Raw genomic sequence first — 11,746 nt, 5'->3', positions numbered from 1 at the left:
TAGCACCCTTGAGTGTAGAGAAAATGGGAGCATCACGAAGATGCAGAAAGTCAAACTTGAAATGTGGCAACATTTCAGAGATGCTCTCGCCTCTCAATCCCATTTATAATTTTCTTTTACCCTATACACAGTCAGAATAGATGATAAATTTCAATACCCAATAGCCTTCAAAGTGTTCCCTGAACTTTCTAAAGTTAAAATTCAAACTATTTAACAGAGCATCACATCACAATTAAATTACTGGGTTTTCCTCCTCTTCTTCTTTTATTAGAAACTAAGTGGAAAACTTTCTAATTATAATCTCTTAATTAGATTTGTCCAGAAATCCTTTGGTTAAAACAGCTGAGGCACGCGGAAGCTAGCAGGAACATCAGCACTACTAGACTTGGGGTCCTACATGAAGACTCTGATCTTTCTGAATAATGAGGTTGAAGATGAAATACAAAAATTTCATTTCCAACAGTGCCTTTTTTGAAATGGGATTTGAGAAATTGATCAAGGGCTGGGCCTGACTTACATAGTTTACCTGCTCCTGACATACTTGTGGGAATTAGGAGGTGAGCAAATGCTGTCCTGTTGATGCTATAAAACCGTGGTGCACCCAGTACACACAGTTGTGTGTGTGTGTGTTCAAGGATGTTACAAAGGAAAAGACAGGTTTTACTTTTAATGTGAGAGCAAATCCTCACTCTGACCTTCCCCTGTAGCACCTTACAAGGGTCACCTGCAGGGTCACAGCACAAAGATCATCCTCCAGTGAAAACACACTACTTTCTATGTGGTTGTAGTGTCACTCAAGCACCTGAGTGAAGGTGATAGCCACAAATAATGGGACTTCAGACACCTCACCACAATTTACAAACTTATTGAAGCCTTTCTGAGCATCAGACCATCCAGGGAGAGGTTGTGGTCCTCACTGGTGACAGAGTGTGCCAGTAAATGTCAGCTAAGTTTATGGCTTCAGGTTGAGTCCCAAGGAAACACACCTTCAAAGTATAAAGATAAGGCAAGTTTATATGCTTGTTAATGATTACGTCTGTATTTTTCTACCATTTGCTGATTTATTGAGTAAATTTTTAAATGAACTTGTTTCTCAGAGGAAACCTAATTATCCAAGGGAGGCTTTCTCAGAATATTCCAGAAGACCAACAGTGCTTATGAACACTGAAGACATTGGGAAAGGACATGGGATCGGGTGAGGCTAGGCCAGGCTTCTAGAGGGTAGTTCTCTAGGTCTGTTCCCTCAGTCTGTCATCCTTAAAGACTACTTGATTCTCCCTGGCAGTATGAGGTACTACTCAAGGCAGTAGACAATACCTAAGCTACAGCCCAAATGTCAGCTCGGGTACTCTCACAAGACTGGAAATGCTAAGGGCTGTTTTATCTCCACCTATACCAGGAGTTACTATTAAGCCTGGGTACCACAGTGCAGATGCCATAAAGACAAAGGCTCAGAGAGACTGACCCAGACAAAATGTCTTCGCATGTGTCCATCACCCCTTTTGAGAGCACTTTTTTCCCTCTGGCGCTGGATGCCCTTTCATTGCTGCCCCAGCCACTGACGGTGACATCTCCCAGCTGGGATTTGTAGCTTTCTGTGCTTTTGTTATGTTCTGATAAGAGACAAGGTCTCACCGTGTTATCCAGCCTGCTCTTGAACTTCTACTTTCAAGCCATCCCCCTGCCTCAGCTGGGACTAATGAAGTGTCACCATGGCTGTGTTATATTTTCTGCTTGCTGAGGCAAACCTGTTTGACCAACTCCCAGACTCACATGTTAGGTAAAGCACCAGCTGTTTGTCCTGACAGTTGTTTTTAGTCTAACAGTGACTTCCAGGGTGTTAGACAAAGGGCTAACTGGGGTGTGGGGGCACTGGTATAGGGTGCGGCAGAGAAGGCTCCCAGGACCTTTGTCCCTTTGTCCTGCCCTAACTTGTACTCTTTTTGCTTCTGCAGAGAAGGTGCTAGAAATGCTCTTTTAATTTTCTTTTGCTGCACTGGGGAGAAAAATTGTAATTAAAGGCTGAGCCTGGAATCTGACAATCTCAATGTGGCTGACACTTCTTTCAAACATTTCATGATGAAGTTTCAGAGAACATCCTGTGGACCTTCTGATCACGTGTGTGGTTGCCTGGCATAGGAGATACTGTCAGACTTTAAAGTTCTCCTGGTCTTATGATCAGACTGTTGGTTTCTTCAGGGCTTGTCATTGTGTCTTCTGTGCCCTTTGCAGAGGCAACTGGGTGAGGGTATTGGGAATACTGGGTGTTTTCTGGAGAACACCTGCTGTATTAGTTGCTTTTGTCATTGCTGTAAAAGACCACCTGTCAAAGCTTCCTTTTTTATTACATTTTATTCACTTAATTAACATGTATTTATTTAGTCTTTAGTCTCTCTCTCTGTGTGTGTGTGTATTCATGTGTGTTCATTCCCTGGCACACATGGTCAGAGGACAACTTACAGGAGTGAATTCTCTTCTTCCACCATGAGAACCCTGAGGATTGACTTCAGGTGGTCAGGCTTGGCGGGCGGCATGTACCCCTATTACCATCTAGGGGTAAGGGTTGGGTTTGATTTCTCTGCCAGTCCAACAACCAAACCAAACCAAACCAAACCAAACCAAAAAACCCCAAAACCCCACGTGTGTGTGTGTGTGTGTGGGGGCAGATAGACAGACAGTCAGATAGGCGCAGCAGCGGAATCAACAGATGGAATGTACTTCTAGTTAAGGGGAAAGAATACACAGGTGTTCACATGTGCCGACCCACAGGGTAGGGAGGCAGGGTCTACAGATAGACTGCACTGAAGAAGGAATACACACATGCACACACAGATAGAGACAAAGACAGAGAGACAGAGAGAAACAGAGACAGAGAGGCAGACAGACATCGTAGCAGATTGAATAGATGCAAAGCACGTCTGTTGAAGAGGAAGAAGCACACGCAGAGACAGAAAGACAAGAGTGAGAGAAACAGAGAGAGAGAGAGAGAGAGAGAGAGCAAAATACACGAAGAGAAAAACACCCCACAGAGGATAGTGGGGAATCTGAAAGCTGAAGTCCCAAAGACCTGGGGCTTTTGAGGGTCTTTAGTAGGCTGGGGAGGGTCCCCTCTCCTAATTCAGGGTTGGTCAGTCTAGACCAATAAAGGAAAGCTAAGAGGCCCACTGATTTCATTTCCTGCTCGTGAGGAAGAAGTCTCCCAGGCTTTGTCTCAGGTCAGGAGGATAAGGGAGAAGCCCAAATTGCTCCATCTTTCTTATTTGTGGTTTTTATTATTTCCTTGTCTGTCTGCCTGTCAGGGATCTGTTTGAACTCCTAGTCCCTCACCTCTGACTGCTGAGGCATCTCACTGGCCCAGTGAAAACATTTTACGGGAGAAAGAGTTTGCACATGAGGCAGATGCTGCCTCCACATTGCACCCACAATTAGGAAGCGGAGGCCAAAGGCACTGTTCAGCTCGCTTCCCCTTTTCATGCAGTCTGGGCTACATGACATGGAGCAAGGCTGCCCATATCCAGAGTGGGTCTTCTCGTAATAATTAATCCAACCTAGTAATGTCCCTCACATGTTCCCAGAGGAAGTCTGTCTCTTAGCTAAGTTGTCAAGCTGACTACGGATCTTAGCCTTTGCACCTACTAAGTGGCTGTTCTGCACGGAGGGAGCACACACTCAGTAGACTTTCTCCTGTCATCTGGTCATAGAAAGTCACTTGACAGAAAACTGAGGCTCCTCAGGGAAGGCAGAATATAAGCAAAGCCAGGGTGGGAGTCAGAGGGGAGACAAGAAGACGCAGGTGGCTTGTTCCCTTACAGGGGTGTTGAAGCTCGGTACATGATCTGATTCCAGAAAGCAGGCTTGAAGAGCCAAATAAATAATTTATCATCTTTAATTATTTAAACAGTGACTCCTGAACTATTTGGGTCCTTTGGAGGAAGTGAGGAAAGCCACAGACCCTATCATGAAGTAAACAATATACACACAAATTTTGCAAATAAATCCAGAAGGCTCAATGGCTACCTAATGCATTTAATGGCTATCCTCAGCCCCAGGTCTTGAGAGCACCAGACACTGGGCTCATTTCCACCCACAATGGCATCCACACCAGCATACTGAGACTCAAGCCAGTGAACATCTCATGCTACTCACAGGTAGGTGTCCCCGCTCCAGGGAAGGAGCAGTTTCTCATCTGAAATGTGATTGTTTCTTTAGTGGGGAAGACACTGCCTACGGTTTCCAGGCATTAAAATCCTTCGTGAGGGACTGGGGAAGGCTCTCAGTTCTCTTCAGGGTTGTAGAAAGTTAAACAGATTTAAGTCGACTTGGGAGAAGTTTGTGGGCTGCTCCTGCATGCATAAGTTTACTTCCCTCAGAGTATCAGACTGAGTAACAGCAGTGACTTCAGCCTCCAAATCCCATTTCCATCTCCTGAGGGAAGGCTTTCCTTTCTAGTTAATGAGCAAGTAAGAGGCTCCTTCCCACTAGGGGTAGGCGAGAAGGGTATGAAAAATGAGGCCAAGGTTGTCATTGGGATGAGGCTTGTGGGGAGAAAGAGAGAGAGATATACAGACATATACAGAGGAACAGACAGACAGAGACAGAGGCAGACAAAGACTGAAAGAGACAGGGAGAAAGATCCCTTGATTTCAAGTAAATGATCTGCCAAATCAATGGGGGAATGAAGATGGCGGCACATTAGATACACAGGTGTCCATGCTAAAGCAGGGCTTCATTGTCTGAGGAGGGGAGACATTCCTCCTCCTGGTGGCTCTTGAGGACACCTGGCTATCTGAAGGCGGAAGCAAGCAGTCCTTTGCCAAACACTTGGTCTCAGTGTTGAAAGTTTCCTCAAGAAAACACCACCTTATCAAAAGTCCCGTCTTCCCAAGATGCATTGCTGAGATCCAGAGAGATCTAAGATGTCACTGTGAGGAACTAGTGTCAGAACCCAGCCACCTGGTACACTAAGGACAGACTTGCTTCTTTTTCTGAAGTTAATACCACTTATGCATATTAATTTTGCACAGGTGAGTTTCATTTCTGTACACAAAGAATCCTCGCTGTAGCTCTTCCCCCAACTTTCCACTCTTCCCCTGTCTTGTGATCATCCTATCCATACTGACTATTCTCTGAGTATATTTACATTGTCTTTATATTTTCCTTTTTTTTCTATTTTTCACAAATGATATGAAAGTTCTGTTAACTTAACATGATTTCTGTGTGTCCCATCATGAAAATGACATGATTTCATTTCTCACTGTTTAATAATACTATATTATTATATGCCCAATAACACCGTGTAATAATACTCCATTGTGCATGCCATCTGGTCACCTTCCCAGGAGTTCGATGGCAGGCTCGCTGCTGTAATTTGAGGAATAGCTACACAATTTCCCATCAGGAGCTATGCTAACTCACCTTCCCATGCATTCTCACTAATATTTTTTAAATGATAGCCATTCATTATCATTGCATTATCCCCACCGTACTTCCTCCAATATAATCAAGACTTTTAGATTTCATATTTTGTTTTGAATTTTGATTCTAGCTGGGATGAGATGGAAACTGAGGGTGATTTTGATTTGCATTTCTCCGGTGGGTGAAAATAGAAGCTTTTTCTTCCTTCCTTCCTTCCTTCCTTCCTTTCTTCCTTCCTTCCTTCCTTCCTTCCTTCCTTCCTTCCTTTCTATACAGTTTAATAAAGAATGATCAAGATTAAAAGATTGTCTAGGAATGTTCTGGGTATATGTACTGATGGTGATGAGGGCAGTGGGCTAGTTTGTCTGTGTGCATCAAAGGCCAGGGATACTTGATGATAATTGATTAAAGAAGTAATCAAGGGCAGTCCTTGGGGCCAAAGTGCTTTGTCACAGCTCCAATGATCTAAGCATCTCTAGAAACACTCTCCTAGATACAGAAGAATGCTTTCCTCATGACTTAGCAGTTTCTTAATCAAATAAATCATCAAAATTAATGATCGTATTCATATAGTCTAGTGATTGCATGCTTGTCCAAGTTACATTAATATGCACTGTGGTTTCAGCTCTGGTAATAAGAGCCTTCACAACATACGTAAGAATCACAATATGTTCATATATATGTAAAATATCAAACTTCTTTTTGAAATAATATTTTCATTAATTCATTAAGACCTTCTACCTACCCAACTTCATGTTCCTCTTTTAAAACAGTTTTTAAGAGGGTCTGACCCCTTTTAAATATTTACTTTATAATTGCAATGATTATTTCTATGCCCAATATTCTCTGAATTCTCAAAAAGCTGTGTAGGAGAGATGGCAGCAGAGTGGCAAAATATATCCACATTTGTAGAACACTAGGAAGTTAGCCAAAGTCTGTGGGAATCCCAGGAGGAAAAAAAAATTAATGAATTTCAGCAAAATCATCCAGTTCTGTGATGTTTCTGTTTACTTCCTCCTTCTCTCTCTCTCTCTCTCTCTCTCTCTCTCTCTCTCTCTCTCTCTCTGTCTCTCTCTGCATCCTTGAAACAGCTTTGAAGATCAGTAGCACAGTTCTTCTAGAAGCAGGCAACCTAGAATCCATGGGAGTGAGCAAACTAGGCTTAAAGCCTTTCAAAGGCCTCATTCCCATGAGACTGACAGCATTTGCCATGATCAGTGATCTCCTGAGAGACAGCGCTTGGCTGCTTATTTCGTTTGACCATCTGATTTAAAGCTGGCCCAGGGAAACAAGTCTTTTTCCCCAGGGAGCATCTGTCAGAAATGTTCTGAGGCAATTTACAGATGCTTTTTCAGGACGCTGCCAATGGCAGATGCACAACCGATAGGATAATGCTTCCATTTGTAGTGAGCATTTTGGTTTCTTTAAAAACAGAAATGTTATGTGAATACGTTTTTGTTTTAATCCCAGTTGTGGGATATGGGGCTCTTTCAGATTGTTCACAGAAGCTATGATTTGTCTCACGCTGCAGAAGGGGCATGATTTTATCAGCTGAAGATAGTTTATGTATGGAATATGGAACTCTTTAGAGGGTATACAATGCAAGAGCCTCTGAAAGTGGCTGCTGCTCCTGTGCTACTTTTTTTCTGCTGCTGCTGCTGCTGCTGCTGTTACTGTTTGCTGTTTGTTATTTGCTGGATTGCTGGATGCTGGTTGGAGATGTCCTGACAACGAAGCTCAAATTTGCCCCAAGGAGCTCAATGCTCCTAATCAGTAGGAAGTAGTCTAACAATATCGACACCTCCTTTCCCCTCTAACCTTTCTTTCCTACCTAGTGTTGGAGAGTGGGTGGGATTGGAATGGATAGGGGTAGTGCAGAGAGGTAGGAAAAAGAACCCAATAAAGTAGCCAAAAGTCCAGCTACACCCGTTAAAGTCAAACCTGGAGAGTAAGATATCAGACTTTATGGAGGTCTGAGATGCTCCTGAGGGTTGAGACACACATGCACAGAACTGTGAACAAGCGGAAGACAGTGAAGAGCACTCACAGACTCAGGGAGGGCTCCAGGGGTCACTCCTGGCCGATGCTGGGATTATCCCTCACTTGTTCTTTCACACTCCTCATGGTTTCTGGTTGGAACTAACTCTTTTGAATGAGTTAATGAACAGGCCTGGGAGTTGGATCTTCCCAGTCCCAGTGATTATTTTTCTTGCAATGATAATGCAATGATAACGAATGGCTATCATTTAAAAAATACTAGTGAAGATGCATGGGAAGGTGAGTGTTTGTATTTGTGTTTGTTTGTTGCTATTTTTTTTTTTTTGGTTGGCTACTCTTCTGCAAAGGGCTGTTCTTATCTGTGTTCTTTTTCATGTATGTCCACTGAGACTTTATTCAGTTTGTTTATGGGCATCTTTTTATTTGAAAAAAAAAATTATTAAATATAGAGAATTATGTTTTCTAGTTTCTGCTGCACCTTTCCAAGGTATGTGTGTGTATGTGATTGTCTGTGTGTCTGTATGGTAGTGGTGGTAGTGTTGTGTGTGTATGTGTTTGTGTGTGTGTATACATGTGATTTGTGTATGCGTGTGTAAATGTGCATAGAGATATATCCTCTAATCAATTATTTAGTCCTCTGATCCTTTAATTACTTATTGATGATATGTTTTGTGCATATATGTAGGTGTACCAAGTGTGTGCCTAAAGCCTGTGTAGGTCAGAAAGTGGTAGGAGCCCCTAAAACCCAAGGGAAGAGCAGGAAAGAGCCTACAGACTTATCAGCGTTCATAGTTATATGTGTGATTTCATCACGTTTCTTCTGCAATCTTCTCCCATCCCATCTTTTTTTATCCCACTGTTAAGTAGTTTTAAATATCCAATCAAAACATAAGTCAGTGTATATGACAGATGAAGAAGCCATACACACACACACACACACACACACACACACACACACACATATATATATGTATATATATATATATATATATCTGTTACACTATATTCAGGGTTCTGCTTTTGAGGGGAAAGAAATTGCTAAGAGCTTGTGCTGCCATGTAATGAATGGCTTCATGCACAAGAGCCTTGGTGTCCCATTTCCCTGATTGGAAAGCCTATAACAAGAAGAGAGCAGGAGCCCTGGAACTGGAGTTACAGATGCTTTTGAGCTGGCATGTTGGTGCTGGAAACAAAACCCAAGTCTTATGTAAGAACAGCAAATGTTTAGTAACCTCAAAGCCATCTCTCTAGTCCTAAAGATACATTTTACATACCTAGGAAGTTGTCAACTCTAGCTTATCTTTGGCTATCTGCTGAAAGAAGCTAGGCACAAAAGAAGACTTATCACATGAGCCAATTTTTAAGTCCAGAACAGGAAATCCATAGAGCCAGAAGGTAAGTGACCAGGTTTTAGACACTGTGGGAGGACAAAAAATTACCTCTGATGGACACAGATGGTGATGAAAACATTCTGGATTAGAAGTCAGTATATGAATGAGCTGAAAACCAGAAAACTGTACACTTGTGAAGAGTGGGATTTGTGGCTTGTTTATGGCTCTTCTTTAAGGTGGCTACATGTGGCAGTGAAATCTGCTTTCGGTTCAGATAGTTTAATAGAGACTTTCTATTCTTCCCCGGACACCAAATAACAGGAAAGGTTGCAAGAAAATGGTTTTAACTATTGTGTATTAAAGACTGATGAAGAAAAGTCCTGAATGATGGAAACAGCTTTTCAGTTGTCCTGCATTCTTGCTTTGAGATACACGAGGGCAGGTGCGGGTGGCATAGAACAGCTAATTTTCTGAACCAGGAGAAATAAGAGCTTAGGGGTAGAAGGGAGACTTTGCTTGGTTGAATGCTTGATGTAAAAATGCATAGACAGCGATTCGGACACATCAGGAGGGACCTATCCAGCACAGGTATGTGAGGAAGCCACTAAGGCCAGAATAGAGACTTGAGTTCACAGTGCCCTGGGCTCCACACATAGTACTTGGGGTTAGACCTTTCCCCGCTCCCCTAAAAAAAAAAAAAAAAAAAAACTGGTTTGTTTCAGTTGATGGTGTGTTGGATATACTTTCTAAAGAGTTATTCCTTGGGAGTGGGGATAACTATTTCCTGATTTTAGCATGAACAATAAAATCTCAAGACAAAACAAAAACCTGGAAGGATTTGGTCACACTACAGAAAACTTGGTGGTGGGTAGATAAACACTGTTTATAAAAATACAAAAATATTTGACATCCATCAAGATGAAATCCGCAAAGCCTAACACCCATCAGAGATTACCAAACACAAAGCAGAAAATCAGTTTATAACAACAATAATAATCAATTGGAAAATACAAGAGTAGATATTCTTGTTGAATTAACAGAATGAGGAGTGACTGTTTTCATTATGTTATTTTACATATTGAAAAGCTGAGAAGCATAGCAGTTATTTTAAAAACAGAAATCAAATTTCTAGGTATGGAAACCACCACATCTGAAATGCAAAATGTACCTAGTGGGATTGGAGCAGGATAAGATATCCCTCAGAGGATTTCAGATGTTGAACATGCTGCAGTAGAATTCCTGCAAATGAAACTTGAGGAAAGAAAAGACTCAAAAGAACAAACAGTATCAGCGAGCTGTGGGGCAATTTAATCAGCTGGAAGAGGGTGCAGGGAGAATGTCTGCAGGGATAGAATTATAGGAAAGAGAAGATAGGATGTGTGACCATTTTCATAAAGATAAAGGGGTTCTTTGGTTAAGACACGGGGGAGACAGGCATGAGGACAAGTGTACAAAACAAAGCCATTTCCTGGTCTGTTTTCTTTTAAAACACCAAAACTTGGAAAAAGTGGGTATCTTTATAGTCAGGTGTCCAGGGAGGGCCAGGAAGCAACTTCAAGAAGGGTTGACCTTTACCAGCAGGCAGACCCTTGTGAGAAGCCTGTAGGAGAGAAGCCTGAGCTGAACCTTGAAGGAAGTACCTGTTACCATGGGAACACAAAGCTAACTGAATCCCCTGTGCTGTGTGAACACTGGCATCTTCGAAACCTAGGGCCCAGTACTGCAGAACACCAACTTCTCACTCAAGAAAGGTGACTCAGCTTTGGAAGTGGATGAAAAGAGCTGACAAAGTTAAACGTGAGTTGGCTTAAAGGAATTGAACACACACAGAACTGTTTTCCCTCCCCTAGTGGATGAGTTCTGCTCTGATTCACTTACCAGTTTTTATGTGTGATTACTAGGTCCTGTTCATGGAGTCTGGGACTTGTAGATGAGGTGTTCCCCTACTAAAAGGTACAGGGCATTTCCTACGTGTGAATCCCACCAAAAGAACATTTAATTTTCCTTTTTTAATTTTAAAATTTTTTATATTAATTACATTTATTTACTTTGTATTCCAGCTGTAGCCCCCTCCCACATTCCCTCCCAATCCCACCCTACCTCCCTCATCTTCTCCCTGCCCCAGTAAGTCCGCTGATAGGGGAGGTCCTGCTCCCCTGCCATCTGACCCTAGCTTATCAGGTCTCATCAGTACTGGCTACAATGTCCTCCTCTGTGGCCTAGCAAGACTGCTCCTCCCTCGGGGTGGGGATGTGGTGTCAAAGAGCCAGCCATTGTGTTCATGTCAGAGACTGTCCCTGTTCCCCTTACTAGGATACTTGGATACTGAGCTGCCATGGGCTAGATCTGTGCAGGGGTTCTAGGTTATATCCATGCATGGTCCTTGGTTGGAGAATCAGTCTCAGAAAAGACCCCTGTGACCAAATATGTTTGGTCTTTGTGGAGCTCCTGGACTCTCCAGGTCTTACTAACTCCCCCTTCTTTCATATGATTCCCTGAACTCTGTCCAAAGTTTGGTTATAAATCTCAGCATCTGCTTGGATACATTGCTAGGTAGAGTCTTTCAGAGGCCCTCTATGGTAGGCTCCTGTCCTGTTTCTTGTTTTCTCCTACTTTAATGTCCAACCCATTTGTCTTTCTAAGTGAGGATTGATGATCTTACCCAGGGTCCTCTTTCTTGTTTAGCTTCTTTAGGTGTGCAGATTTTAGTATGTTTATCCTATCTTTTAGGTCTAGTATCCACTTATAAGTGAATATATACCGTGTGTGTCTTTCTGCTTCTGGGACACTTCACTCAGGATGATCTTTTCTAGATCCCACCATTTGCCTGCAAATTTCATGGTTTCCTTGTTTTTAATTGCTGAGGAGTATTCCATTGTGTAAATGCACCACAATTTCTCTATCCATTCTTCAGTTGAGGGACATCGGGGTTGTTTCTAGGTTCTGGCTATTACAAATAAAGCTGCTATGAATGTGGTTGAGCAAATGTCCTTGTTGTGTAC

The sequence above is a fragment of the Meriones unguiculatus genome, chromosome 21 (genome assembly GCF_030254825.1).
Source record: "Meriones unguiculatus strain TT.TT164.6M chromosome 21, Bangor_MerUng_6.1, whole genome shotgun sequence".
NCBI lineage: Eukaryota > Metazoa > Chordata > Mammalia > Rodentia > Muridae > Meriones > Meriones unguiculatus.
This window is presented reverse-complemented; position numbering follows the sequence as displayed.